At 45.9% G+C, this 15,373-nt stretch overlaps 1 long non-coding RNA gene across 1 annotated transcript in view; it reads right to left on the minus strand.

Annotated features, from left to right (window-relative positions):
* Positions 1–3,555: 3,555 nt before the first annotated feature.
* LOC137437510 (uncharacterized) overlaps positions 3,556–15,373 on the minus strand; it is a 118,898-nt gene continuing 107,080 nt past the window's right edge. The window contains exon 3 of the long non-coding RNA XR_013621008.1: positions 3,556–3,634. This is a non-coding gene — a long non-coding RNA (uncharacterized LOC137437510). The remainder of the gene's footprint in view (positions 3,635–15,373) is intronic.

Genomic DNA, 15,373 nt, shown 5'->3' on the forward strand with positions numbered 1-15,373 from the left:
GCACACCTCCGGTACAGAGCACACCTCCGGAAGAGAGCACACACCTCCGCCAGGCTGAACAGTTTATGTTTTGTGTCCACTGATAGGCCGGATCTGGATTTGGACCTGAATCAAAATCTAATCAGCTTGTTGTTGTCACCTGACCAACTCATCCACCAATTTTCGTCCAAATCCGTGCACAACTTTTTGACATATCTTGCTATGTATCGTTTTTGGCCCTATCTCTCAATGGTGAAGAATCACTTAAAAATGAAATAATTCTCATATCCGAATTCATATCCAAATCTTCACCAAAATCGAATCGATTCGTCCTTGTCTGACATACAACCTGTCCACCAGGTTTCGTCCAAATCCGTGCACAACTTTTTGACATATCTTGCTATGTATCGTTTTTGGCCCTATCTCTCAATGGTGAAGAATCACTTAAAAATGAAATAATTCTCATATCCGAATTCATATCCAAATCTTCACCAAAATCGAATCGATTCGTCCTTGTCTGACATACAACCTGTCCACCACGTTTCGTCCAAATCCGTGCACAACTTTTTGAGATATCCTGCTATGTATCGTTTTTGGCCCTTTCACTCAATGGTGAACATTCACTTTGAAATTAAATAATTCTCATATCCGAATCCATATTCAAATCTTCACCAAAATCGAATCGATTCTTCCTCGTCACACACACAACCTGTCCACCAGGTTTCGTCCAAATCCGTCCATACCTTTTTTGAGATATCCTGCTATATGTCGGTTTTGGCTTTATCTCCCAAATGGTGAAGAATCTCTTTAAAAATCCTACTAGCCGAATCCGAATCCGAATCCGAATCTTCACCAAAATCTAATCATTTCGTCCTTGTCACATACACTAACTCTTTGTCAAATTTCGTCTGAATCCGTCCACAACGTTTTGAGATATCTTGTTCACAGACAAGCAGACAGACAGGGGTCTAAACATAACCTCCATCGACCTTCAGTGGTGGTGTTAATGACTGATCTGCGTCTCAAGCAGGAGGTCAGGAGAGTTCCATTGGACGTACCATTGTGTATTTCCTCTTGCTTGGTGCGGATTGATGATTCAGCCCTCTGCCAGTGGTGCGAAGGGTCTACTTTATTGGTGGAGGGCTGATTCCCCCTCTGTGCCTGTAAGTAATGAGTAAATTACACTTAATAGCTCCTTTGTTCTCTTTTGTGCTCGGTTTATTGAAGTGGACAATTCCTAAAGACACTGGTTCCAGCATCACTTTGTATTTCCCTTCCCAGCTTCCCCCCCTGGCCCCATACCCTCTCCAAGTTCCCCTACCACTTCTCTAAGAACTCACAGCCCCTCTCCACATTCCTGGCAATAACACCACCTCCTCTGCCGCTAACTCTGTGGGCTAAAACATCCAGGGCCACCACTCCAACCTGACATCATCTTCTGAAGAGAATTCTTACTCCCACACACGTCGCTGATTCCTTCGTGTTTCTCCCTAGCTATTGCCTCTTCCGGTTCGACAGTTAGGCCTCAACCCTGTTCAAGGAGTGGAGTTGCACTTTACATCAAGAACTCCATTTATCAATATCCATGTACTTGTCTTATACCTCTAAACTGCCGGAGCACCTTTCGTTGTGACTTCCCCTCTGCTCCCACCGCTTATTTATATGTGTTGTACCTTCCTCCTAACAGCAACGACTATATTTACACCTGTCTCTCAGCCCTTCCCAAGTCTCTTCCTCATACCTCTCTCACCAGCCATGGCATTGGGGCAGAGGACTTCTGTGACTGGATGGACCTCACTCAATCAATCAGGTAATACCAACTTTCCTGTGAATGTCTTCTGTTCTGCCCGTGCTCCCATTGGTGCTTGTGAGAGTCAACATCTACCTGGATACTTTCAGAGAGCTGCCACAATACTGGTGAGTCTGGCATTTCATCGAGGATGACAGCTGGTGACTGCAGGGAGCCATATCACTTAGGGAATGATCTCCTCTATCGGCTGCCCTTGATATTAACTCAGCTTGGGAATTCTTCCACAGAAACCTGCTTTTTCTTCTGCACAGATTAATCCCATCTCATCTTCAGTTGTCAGACCCTTCCTTCAATGGATGGTACACTGAATTCTGTGGTGAGGCAGTTGCCTCGAAACAACTTGGATTTTTATAAAGAGTTGGGGCTCATGGAGGAAGAAAAGCCTCCTCCAAATTACTCCTTGAGGAGTAGTCTGGAGGAGGCTTCTCTTCCTGGAAGGCAAATCCAACTGAAGGCAACCTCAGATCACACCAGAAATCCAACAACAAGTGTGTCTGCTCTCAGGGGAGTCACAGAACCACATATGGCCAACCTCAAGATTGAACCTTCAGACTTGTCTCCTTTTTCAAAATCTTGGTGGCACTTTGTTAAGTCTGCTTCTGAAGTATTCACCCCCTTCTATCCCTTCCCTCCATTCAAATGGCACCAAAGCAGATTCTGTTTTCGTGAGAAGGCCGAATTGTGTCAATTCTGTGATTGCTTCAAAATCTAGTGTCACAATCTCATCACTCGTACCCACCTTATCCAGTCACACCAGAAGGTGGGGAGGTTCCTGGCAACCCTCGACTCTGATTCTGCAAATGGACTGAATGGCATCAGCTCATGTGTGCTAATAATAATGATAATCACACTGTGGTCACACTGTGACACAATATATATATATACACCTTCTCTGTCCACTCAACTCCCTCATCCTTGCTGTTGAAGTTATGATACAATTAATCTCCGAGGGTCTTGATAGTTTCGTTCAATATTAATTATGAATCTGACGGACACCTGGGTCTGGTTTCAGGCAACTGATGTACTCATTCCCTACAGGAGTGGCAGGAAGGGTCATGTTATTATCCTCTCTAGGGGTATATAGTAATATAGATTACAGTAGATCTAGGCTCGGCTTTAAAGAACATCAGAGGTGTATTCAGTTAGCAAGTTTCCACCCTCCTGCTCTCTCTCGCTCTCTCTCTCTCTGGTAATAAACCATTTGTTAATAAAACCTGTACGTGGTCATTCGAGGTACGGGACTTTGCCATTAAGCGCAACTGAATTGGCTTTAAAAATCTGGTAATGTGCCAATTGGGACACGTGCATTTAACGCACATATGTTGCCATTCAAAAATTACGTGACACTATTTTTTTTAGCAAAGCGTATATGGGCTTGATTAAACCTTACTAACAACTTAACACTCGAATGGAAATCTGACGCAACAAAGCCGGACAGTGTATAATCAGCAGAGGCCAACACAGGCCTGGTTAGGCCCACCAGGAACCATGATGGCGTCCATATCATTTTCTCTCGTACTATGATGGGTGGAGTCAAGCGACAGACGTGGGTGTGGTCCGGACAGCTGCCCGACCAATGGGTGCACATTTCAAAAATCGACCCCCAACAAGAACATGCTCTGCCGCTCTTGCACATCCTCTCTATGCCCTGTTTACTTTATCATTTGACTAAGGTCATCTTCCATCTGGTTGGAAACCATCCAATAGCACTGCATTACATAAAAGGTGCAAAAACTGATCCCCTTAACTCGAGACATATCAGCTTACCTCCAATCATCAGCTAGGTCATGGAATCCATCATCGCAGTTCATAGAAAATCCTTCATTTTCTCCACAATCCTCGACTCTGCACACAAAAAAACATCAATTTATGTGCCTTAAATTTTTTTTCTTTCTTTTTTTTTAAAACATACAAGGCTGCAACACAGTCTTGAAATAATGAAACAATCATCACCTGTATAGAACATTACCTTCATCTAAGAATGCAATGCTAGTCATAACCATTTGTTTCATTTTCTAAAACAATCTGTTCAGCAAAATCACAATACTGAAATTGGTACAACTCCATCACCCACAGTGGATAAATAATTTGTCTGTAGTGTCTGAAACTATAACATCAGACATCAGACATCAGACATGGACGGTGATCGATGAGCAACTCTTGACAACTTGCTGAGACACAAACTTGGCGAGTTATTTCCGTCTTTCACTTTCAAATGTTCAGCTTGGATTCCATTTTATTCGACATATCCTTCCCATTCAAGCTTCTATTGTCGTTCAACTCTGCCTCACCTTCACACTTGGAAACTTCCCCCAGTTCCAGTTCAGTTTTCCTTGTGGAATCATGTACTTTGTCCAAAAAAAAAAATCGTATTGTGTTATTTGTCTTTCGCAACCCTCATTACATTTGACCATACTGATCAGAGATTGTCTCCTCTGTTTTAACTGTCTCTCCAAAACAATATTATCTCCAAAACAAAACAAAAAAACCCCAAAGACCCAAAAGACTCAAAATACCCCAAAGTCCCAAAAGACCCCTAATACTCTGAAGACCCCTAATACTCAAAAGACCCCAAATACCCTTAAATACCCTGAAGACCCTTAAAGACCGAGATGACCCAGAGGATCCAAAAGACCATGAATACCCAAAATACCAAAAAGACCTCAAGGACGCAAAAGACCCAAAAGTTCCCAAAGACCCAAAATACCCCAAATACCCAAAAGTCCTCCAAGACCCAAAAGGCCCTTAAATACCCCCAAGCTCTCAAATGACCCCAAGGACCCTCAAATACCCAAACGACCCTGAAGACCCTTAAATACTAAGATGTGCCAAAAGACACCAAAGACCCAGAGGACCCAAAAGACCACGAAGACCCAAAATACCCAAAATACATCAAGGACCCAAAATACCCTGAAGACCCAAAAGTTCCCAAAGACCCAAAATACCCCAAAAACTTTTTTTAAAACCTCGAAGACCCAAAAGACCCTTAAAGACCCCAAAGACTCAAAGGACTCCAAAGACCCTTAAATACCCAAAATATGCTGAAGACAAAAACGAAAAGGACCCCAAACACGCTTAAAGACCCTGAAGCCCCAAAATACCCTTAAAGACTGAGAGGACCCAAAATACACTATAGACCAAGATGACCCAAAAGACACCAAAGACCCAGAGGACCCAAAAGATAATGAAGACCCAAAATACCTCAAGAACCCCAAATACCCAAAAGTTCCAAAAGACCCAAAATACCCCAAATACCCAAAAGTCACCTAAGACCCAAAAGCCCTCTAAGATGAAAAGGACCCCAAGGACCCTTAAATACCCAAAAGACCCTGAAGACCCTTAGAGACCAAGATGACCCAAAATACACCAAAGACCCAGAGGACCCAAAAGACCACAAAGACCCAAAATACCCAAAAGACCTCACTAACCCAAAATACCCTGAAGATCCAAAAGTTCCCAAAGACCCAAAATATCCCCCAAAAAACTCGAAGAGCCAAAAGACCCTTAAAGACCCCAAAGACTAAAAGGACCCCAAGGACCCTTAAAGACCCAAAAGACCCTGAAGACCCTTACAAACAACTTGCCCAGAAACCCAGAAACAACTTGCCTTCGTCTCCTGGAAAGCAAATCCAACGGAGGGAAATCTCATTTCCTTTCACAAAGCCCGAAACAAGTGTGTGTCCACCCTCAGGAGAGCCAGGAAACAATATCTCTCCGTTCTCAAGACCGAACTCTCTTATCTGTCTCCCTCTTCCAAATCCTGGTGGCGTCTGGTCAAATCTGTTTCTGGTGTTTGTTCCCCCTCCATCCCCTCCCTTACCTCAAACGGCTACACAGCTGACTCCGCACGTGAAAAAGCTGAATGCCTCAACTCTGTGTTTGCCTCTAAATCTTGTGTCCCAAACCCATCCCTCTCTGTACCCAGTCGTACCCAGCTGCTCCTGGACTCCGTGTCCTTTCCTCCTGACAAGGTGGAAAAGTTTCTGTCAACCCTCGACTCTGATTCTGCAACTGGACCTGACGGCATCAGCCCACGGGTCCTAAAATCCTGTTCTTCCGCTCTTTCACTCCCTCTCTCTGTTCTCTTCACCCTCTCTTTTGTTCAAGGTCAACTGCCATCTGCTTGGAAATCAGCCAACATCACCTCTTTGCACAAAAAAGGTGCAAAAACAGATCCTAGCAACTACAGACCATTCAGCCTTCTCCCAATTATCAGCAAAGTCATGGAATCCATCATTGCTTCGGATATGAAATCTTTCCTCTTCTCCAATGGCTTGATCTCTGATCATCAATTTGGTTTCAGACCAGGTCACTCTACTCTGGACATGCTGCTTCTGCTGTCTCAACAATGGATGGAGGTCCTCAATGCCAAACAGGAAATTAGAGCTGTCTCCCTCGACATATCACGTGCCTTCGATACGGTCTGGCACCCCGCTCTGCTCACCAAACCCTCCTCCTTTGGTATCCATGGAAATCTCCACGCATGGCTGGCGGACTTCCTCTCTCGTCATAGTCAAGGTGTGGCCCTGAATGGGTTTCTCTCATCTCCTCTTCCTGTTCAGGCTGGAGTTCCCCAAGGCAGTGTTCTGGGCCCTGTGCTTTTTCTGGTCTTCATCAATGATCTCTCTGACTCTCTTGAAAATCCTCTCTATCCCTTTGCTGATGACTCCACTCTCTGCCGCTCCATACCTCATCCCTCAGATCGGCAGTCTGCAGCCTCCTCACTCTCTGCAGACCTGGACAAAATCACAGACTGGGCAAACAAGTGGAACATGTCTTTCAATCCTGACAAATCTCACACTCTTACGATGTCTCTCCGAAAAGACCGACTGGACAACCATCCCATCTACTTTCTGAATAATCCTCTCCAAGAAGTTCTGTCACTCAAGCTTTTGGGTCTCACTATCTGCCATGATCTTTCCTGGGAAAACCACATTTCCAAGCTGGCCTCCAAAGCCAGTCGCCGACTGGGCATCTTCCGTTGTGCGAAGTCCTTCCTTGGCACACCTGAGCTCCTCACCACATACAAGGCTTTCATCTGCAGCTCAATGTAATACTGCTGTCCCCTCTGGGCTGGTGCTCCTGCCTCACACCTAGCTCGTCTTCAAGCTGTTGAAACCAAAGCGTTCAGAATCATTGGAATCTCCCGCGATGACGCTATCTCCGAGGGCCTTTCACTTACTCACCGCAGGCAGGTTGGTGGTCTTTCCGTCTTCTACCGACTCCTCTCCGGCCTTGCTCCCCCAGCTCTCTCTGGGCTCTGTCCCCCAAATATTCCTGCAGGTCGCACAAGATCTGCCTGCAACCCTCTTCTGGTTAAACTGCCAAAATCAAGACTCTCTGCTCACCTTCACTCCTTCATTCCTCTTTTCTCCCGCCTCTGGAACAAACACCCTCACTCTCTTCAATCCCACTCCTCCCTCCAGGTCTTTAAAACGGCTGTTCACCACCATCTCTTATCTTCCCCAATCCAAAACCTTGATCTTTTCTACCCCCGCTAATTTCACCCCAAATCCACTTTTTTGAGGTGACTTTTGTCTTCTTTCCTGGAAGTCCTTGGTGTCCTTGCGTTTTATACCTATCCTGCCTCCCCCCAGGCCCTCTGCCTCCCACACATCTCCCGATGTCCCTGCCCTCAAATGTTGTGTTTGTGTGCTTCCTCCCCTTCTCTCCCCATCTTGTCGACCGCTCCCCTTTTTATATACTTTTTTGCTTGTTTGTTTGATTTGTTTGTTTGATAAATGTGAGCTCTTTCACGAGCCTCGACTCTGTATACAAAAAAACAAACAAAAAAACAAAAACAGACTGAGATGACCCAAAAGACACCAAAGACCCAGAGGACCCAAAAGACCATGAAGCCCAAAAATACCCAAAAGACCTCACAGACCCAAAATACCCCGAAAATCCAAAAGTTACCAAAGACCCAAAATATCCCCAAAAAAACCTCAAAGACCCAAAATACCCTTAAATACCCCAATGATTCAAAGGACTCCAAAGACCCTTAAATACCCAAAATACCCTGAAGACCCAAAAGACACCAAAGACCCAGAGGACCCAAAAACATGAAGACTCAAAATATCAAAAGACCAAAAAGTTCCCAAAGACCCAAAATACCCCAAAGACCCAGACCACCAAAACAGTCCAAAGACCAAAAACTGCCCAAAGACCAAAAACAGACCGAAGACCAAAAACAGCCCGAAGACCAAAAACAGCCCGAAGACCACAAACAGCCCGAAGACCACAAACAGCCCGAAGACCAAAAACAGCCCAAAGACCCAAAACAGCCCAAAGACCAAAAACAGCCCAAAGACCAAAAACAGCCCAAAGACCAAAAACAGCCAGAAGACCAAAAACAGCCAGAAGACCCAAAAACAGCCCAAAGACCCCAAAACAGCCCGAAGACCCCAAAAACAGCCCGAAGACCCCAAAACAGCCCGAAGACCCAAAACAGCCCGAAGACCCAAAACAGCCCAAAGATCCAAAACAGTCCGAAGACCCAAAACACCCCGAAGACCTAAAACAGCCCGAAGACCCAAAACAGCCCAAAGACCCAAAACAGCCCGAAGACCCAAAACAGCCCGAAGACCCAAAACAGCCCGAAGACCCAAAACAGCCCGAAGACCCAAAACACCCCAAAGACCCAAAATACCCTGAAGACCCAAAACATCCTGATGACCCAAAATACCCCAAAGATATAAAAGACCCAAAATGTCACAAAGACCATTAAAGACCCAAAAGACCCTGAAGACCCAAAAGACCCTTAAACACCCAGATGCCCCAAAAGACCAAGATGACACAAAATACCTTGAAGACGCTTAAAGACGCTGAAGACCCAAAATACCTTGAGGATGCAAAATACCCCAAAGTCCATTAAAGACCCAGATTACCTAAAAGACCCAAAAGACCCCAAATACCCAGAGGACCCAAAATACGCTGAAGACAAAAGACCAGAAGACCATTAAACACCACGAAGACCCCATAGACCGCAAAGACCCATAAGACGCTTTTGACCCATTAGACCAGTTTGGACCCTTGACTATTTATAGGTTTAAACCACTTGGATCTTTTTAGATTACAATTAAATTGCAAATAAATAATATCACCAATATTACAAATACATTTGTACAAAAGAAATGTTTGTATTATTATCGGTGTAAATCATAACAACACAGCAACTCAAGTTTAGTTAGGTCATTATCCTCAGTTTAAACAAGCCCGTACCTCTGCAGTGACGTGTGGTGAGGTGAGCGTAGCAAGCTAGTTAAATGAATTGTGCTTAGGATGAGAAATTATTTCCCCAATCATGCTATAAAATGCCTCCTCATTTCTACTTTACCATCAGTTGGTGTTAATGTTGTCAACGTATATTTGCTTGTTAAATGCAGCCATCATGTCAACCAAAGGGTGAAGCAAGACAGCAATGGAACAAACAGCAGAATAGTACAAATATACAGTACATGCGCCATACTGGTCTAATTGTTACCCCACATGCACAAAGCCAAACTTGCGGTTAAGCAATAATTGGTTCACTTATATCTGTCTGTCCAACCACAACCGTTAGCTTATGATCGAGGAACAACTTCATTTCAATTGAATGTTATCTTTTGAACACGAATAGGAACATGAATAGAAAGACAAGTTTCTCGTTTTGCTGTATTTGGCTCTGAATTCATTGAGCCGTATTTTGAGATCATATTTTTATTCTGTCTGTGTGGCAGTCAAACAAAATTGAAAACCATTCCAAACAGGAAACGTACTGTTTTTAATCATGGCATAAACGACGCAAACACCAAGCACGAATAACTAATGTGATGTGTCAGATAGAGTGGTGCAATAGACAATGTAATTAAAGGTGGTGTAAACAGCGGTGAACTTACAGAATAATTTTTTTTAGTCGACCGTCACACACTTGATTTTATTTAAATTTAAATTTACGTAATTATAAACTTGAACACAGTAGAACAAAAATTGCCTTGTTATTACTTCCAAAAACCAACAGTTTAGCAGTATTTGTAGGTGTTATGTAAGGTGGTGTATAAGGCTGCCTTCAGGGCGCTAAACTTCTGGAATTTCTTTTCAATTAGCACCTGGGTTAACATTGTGTTTGGGGTTATTGTGAGGATTAGCATCAGTGTTACTGTCAGTGATTAATGAAGGGCTTCACCTTTTAGATTGCATTTCATTTGTGCTGAGGTTAGTTCTTGTTGGTTAATGTTAACATATTTGATTTATAACATTGTCTTGTTTTTTTCTTTGTTAATTTATATGATAGCAATTTGGCTGTGTTCAATTTAGCTCCAATAATTTTTTATATACATAACCAAGTCTCATTGAAGAGTGAGCACAAGTAGTGTTGACTTCAGTACAATGCTTTCATGATGGGGGCCTTCAATTTTTATATGTCTGTAAAAATGACAGAAATTTTCCTGACTTCTCCAATGTTCCACACAGCCTGGTGTTGGCTTAGCAGTTAGGGTGCCGGCTTGGGATCATAGGATCTTGAGTTCGAATCCCGGTCAATCGCTGAATTAACGCCAGGGGGGTTGACTCAGCCTGTCATCCTTCCGAGGTCGGCAAATTGAGTACCAGTTCACTGGTAATTCCCTGTGTGTCGCAAGAGGCGACTAATAGGGTTGGCGGCAGGAAGGGCATCCGGCCATAAAACATTGCTTCAAAAAGGGGACCACGGTGCCCCAAAAAGGCCAACCACTGCTCTGCAGGGAAAAAATGGCCTCGAAAGGTGGTTCCTGCCTGTGAAACATGAAGATGACACTTTATGGCTCGGTCAAGATTCAAACCTTGGCTCGACAGCTCAGAGGGGAGTGTGCATACCACGAGGCTATTCTCGAAGCACACACGTAGCATTACATTTGTTTAATGAGGTTGCCATCCAGTTTAACATCCCCCAAGGATTGTGCTTCTTACTTGCTGTTTCTACGGTTAAGACATCGGCGATCCAGAGTTGCATGGCGGTTATACGTCTGGCCCGTTAATCGCTCTCAGAACCTGTCACCCCAAGCTGACATCCCCCAGGGTGGCCCCAGAATGTGCAGTGCTGTCAATCTTTCTGCCAAGGCTCAGCTCATCAGCAGGCACAGTTTCTAAAAGATCTATTTTGTCAAGGTCACCGAGAGGGGAAATGCATTTCCACGATTGTGACAGCTTGCGTATGCACACTGCATGAATAAATGTTCAGGCTAGGCCCTGGAAACCTTCTCAATTGGAAAATCTCCCGAAGGGACGAAAATGTATCCTGAGGAGCATTACATCTTCAGGGTTTCTTTAAATGTAAAAAGGCCTGTTTTGCCTTTCCCAGCCAATTACTGTGTTCAGAGACACAATAACGTGAGATTATTGATGAAGTATTGTGAAGAAGTCAAGTACAATATACGAAAAACAAACAAACTGATAAAGCCTAATCAGCTCCAATCAAAATCATCTCATTTTCATTGGAAGATTTGATCAGGTTTTATATTGTTTCCTTCATAGAGTACGAGCAGAAGTACCCGGCATTGCCGGGCGGGGGAGGGGAGGGGAGGGGAACGGGGGGGAGGGGAGAAGAGGGGGGGGAGGGGAGAAGAGGGGGGGAGGGGAGAAGAGGGGGAGGGGGAGGGGGAGAGGGGAGAAGAGGGGGGATGGGGAGGGGGAGGGGAAGGGATGGGAGGGGGAGGGAGAAGAGGGGGAGGGGGAGGGGGAGAGGGGAGAAGAGGGGGGATGGGGAGGGGGAGGGGAAGGGATGGGAGGGGGAGGGGAGGGGAAGGGATGGGAGGGGGAGGGGGGTGTAAGGGATGGGAGGGGGAGGGATGGGAGGGGGGGAGGGGGAGGGATGGGAGGGGGGAGGGAGAGGGGGGAGGGGGGAGGGAAGGGGTAGGGGGAGGGTGGGGGAGGGGAGGGGTAGGGGGAGGGTGAGGGATGGGAGGGTGAGGGGGGGGGAGGGGGAGGGGGGAGGGGGAAGGGGGTAGGGGGAGGGGCAGGGAAGGGGGAGGGGGTAGGGGGAGGGGCAGGGAAGGGGGGGAGGGGGAAAGGGAAAAGGGAGGGGGAGGGGGAAAAGGGAGGGGGAGGACGGACGGGGGAGGGAAGGGGGAGGGAAGGGGAGGGCCAGTCAACAATGACGTTGCAGTTCTCATGGTCGGAGAGCAGCACAACAATCGCGACATTGTCCTGCATCTTCGCAAGAGCACGAAGCGGATTTTGGAGACTCACCGATCCTGTGACCCACGCCCTCCAGTACCGGCGTTGCCGGGCGGGGGAAGGGAGACCCGTACATTCCCAACCCGTACATTCGCCCTCTCGACTCAAGCTCGTATTCGATTCGTATTCGAAATCGAAAGGGGAAAGGGGAAATCCTTCATATTCGAATTCGTAAACACGAAATATGAATTAAAATTTAATTCATATCGCACAAAATCGACACAAAACACGATCGCATAAAGGTGAAAAAACGCAATCGCTTTTCGCCCTGAATTACGTGCAAACGTGTGACGTGTGACGTGATGGAACATCACGTGATCGCTCTGAGCGATCGATTGCAACTCTGCGTCCTGTCGTGGGCGTGGCCAACGTGGCCTCATGCTCCCAGGTGATTGGCTAACTCGAGCTCGAGAGAGCCATAATGCGCTACGTTATGGCAAAAAATATGGATCTAAAGATGAAAGGGAAAAAAACCTATGTGGTGTGAATGGCAATGTTCGTCGCTGAAATGTGAAAAAAGGCAATTGCTTTTCGCTCTGAAATACGTGCGAACGCGTAACTGAGTTAATGGCGGCAAGGAACATCACGTGATCGCTCTGAGCGAATCAGCGCGCTGCTCTGCGACCGGTCAGATTCTGTGCATAATATTCCTCGCTGAAATGCGCTGAGGTAAAAATATGGTTAAAAATATTATGAAATCAATATTTAGGTCGGCCATGTTCTTACCAGGCTCAATGGCCATGTCTGTGCCAAATATCAAGTACGTGAGCCTCTCCGTTTAGGAGTCTATCGGTAACATTACACACACACACACACACACACACACACACACACACACACACACACACACACACACACACACACACACACAAACTGTGTTTTATATATATAGATTACCAATTTCAAAAGCATAGATTCTATTTCATGGCAATGGCAGAGATGAGAGAGATGAAGATATTCTGGTCTTATTGATTAGATAAGGAGTATGGAATTGCACAATATGTGTTGACAGGATTCTAGAGATGAGTGCACTCACATTTCAGCTGTCCAGGCCGAGTTCAAATCTGGACTATCACCCTGATGTTTCACAGGCAGCATGATGCATCAATGTGTGTACTGTCTCAATATACTCTCGGTGTCCCATCTGTCAGAATTAATTACTAGACACTAAATATCCCCAAGTATCCTGTGCTAAAAGGAGGTGAATTATCTGAGCAAATTGTTGTATCAGGTGACACTGTTTAGTGATGCTGAACAAATCACCTCCAGTCAAACGTCAGGTCTGGGCTGGTGGTTCCAGAAAGACTTGGGTCAAAACGACCACTCTGGCCAATCCCATAACAAGCTGGGAATAATCGGGACCACTAAGAGAGTTGGAATATATATATTGTTATGAAGATTGGGGTAGGCATACATAGATTTAGGTAGATCTGAATAGGTATCATGCTTCGTCTGTCGTGCTAGAGAATCTCACCTGTAATAAGTTCTGTGTTTAGGCGGTTTGTCGGATTAAGTGTGTACCTGTGATCATACGAGGATGATCCGGTGATAAATAGTTGTAGGGACTAAGATAATTCACCTGTATGTGAAACCTCGGTGATCATACCTGTGTCCCGTATGGCAACGCACTCTTATAGACATTAGCTAGATCCATTAGTGCACCACATTAATTAAATCCCCCCCTCCGCCACAAGACGATAAGACTTACAGAACCACAGGCAGGAAGCCAGATCGGGCACCGCTGATGGGGCCGCAGCCAGCCACATCACCAGCTGGCATAGCGATCAAACATTGACCAGGCAAGCAAAGAGCAGGCCATTGATTGGCAGAGCAGGGAAGGACGTGTGATTGGTCGGGGAAGGGACAAAAAGCTTCCCCGTGATTGGGGGTAAGGAGTTGGCCACTGATTGGTGGAAGGAAGATAGAAGGAAGTGGCAGACTGATTGGCCACCGACGGATGGCATGACACGAATGGCAAAAAGCACTCGGCCAATGAGAGGACACCAACGCGATGAGAAGATTCGAGAAGTCGAAGGGCACTGCTCTGGTTGGGGGAGAGGAGGGCTGACGTCACGTGACGGCGAGTAGAACCTCTCGCTCGCCGGCATTTTCCGCTCTTCCTTTGGCCCTCTTGCTCTGGACTGTCCGATTAAGCTCTCCCCTTTGTACTTCTCGTGTTGGCTGCCTTCCTGTTTGGACCTCCCTTCTGCCCTTTCTTTTCAATCCCGTTTTGGAGTTTCGCTTCGAAAGATATTGGAGCGCTGACGATTCTCTTCCCCGGCGTTCAAGTGCGAACGGCGAGCGTACGAGCTGCAGGAGCCGGGAGAACATTACACGCTCGCTCACTCGCTTGGTGCGAGAGGCTTGGTGAACGGGGGCGCAGGGAGGCCGGCGTCGGACGACGGTGCTCAAGCCCGACAATTCCTGACGGACGCTGCACACCACAGATAAGCCAGCACAAACACAAACACGACGAAAGCCCACAGAATCTTGTTTCTCACAGTGTGAGAGTTCTTTAGGTGCTTTTTTGCAAACTCCAAGCGGGCTTTCATGTGTCTTTCACTGAGGAGAGGCTTCCGTCTGGCCACTCTGCCATAAAGCCCAGATCAGTGGAGTGTTGCAGTGATGGTTGTCCTTCTGGAAGTTTCTCCCACCTCCACACAGGATCTCTGGAGCTCAGCCAGAGTGACCATCGGGTTCTTGGTCACCTCTATTACCAAGGCCCTTCTCCCCCGATTGCTCAATTTGGGCGGGCGGCCAGCTCTAGGAAGAGTCCTGGTTGTTCCAAACTTCTTCCATTTAAGAATTATGGAGGCCACTGTGCTCTTGGGAACCTTCAATGCAGCAGAACTTTTTTGTAGGCTTCCCCAGATCTGCCCCCTGACACAATCCTGTCTGAGCTCTGCAGGCAGTTCCTTCGACCTCATGGCTTTGTTTTTGTTCTGATATGCATTGTCAGCTGTGAGACCTTATTTAGACAGGTGTGTGCCTTACCAACTTATGTCCAATCAATTGAATTTACCACAGGTGGACTCCAATCACGGTGTAGAAACATCTCAAAGATGATCAAGAGAAATGGGAGGCACCTGAGCTAAATTTCAAGTGTCAAGTGCAAAGGGTCTGAATACTTATGTAAATGCGATATTTCAGTTTTTTATTTTTAATAAATTTGCAAAACTTTCTAAAATCCTGTTTTCTCTTTGTCATTATGGGGTATTGAGTGTAGATTGATGAGGGAAAAAATGAATCTAAACGATTTCAGCATAAGGCTGCAACATAACAAAATGTGAAAAAAGTGAAGGGGTCTGAATACGTTCTGAATGCACTGCATATACTGTCGTGGCCAAAAATATTGGCACCCTTGCACTTTTTCAAATAATGCTCCATCTCTTC

This window comes from Myxine glutinosa, chromosome 12 (assembly GCF_964187855.1).
Source record: "Myxine glutinosa chromosome 12, kmMyxGlut1.1, whole genome shotgun sequence".
In the NCBI taxonomy this organism is placed as follows: domain Eukaryota; kingdom Metazoa; phylum Chordata; class Myxini; order Myxiniformes; family Myxinidae; genus Myxine; species Myxine glutinosa.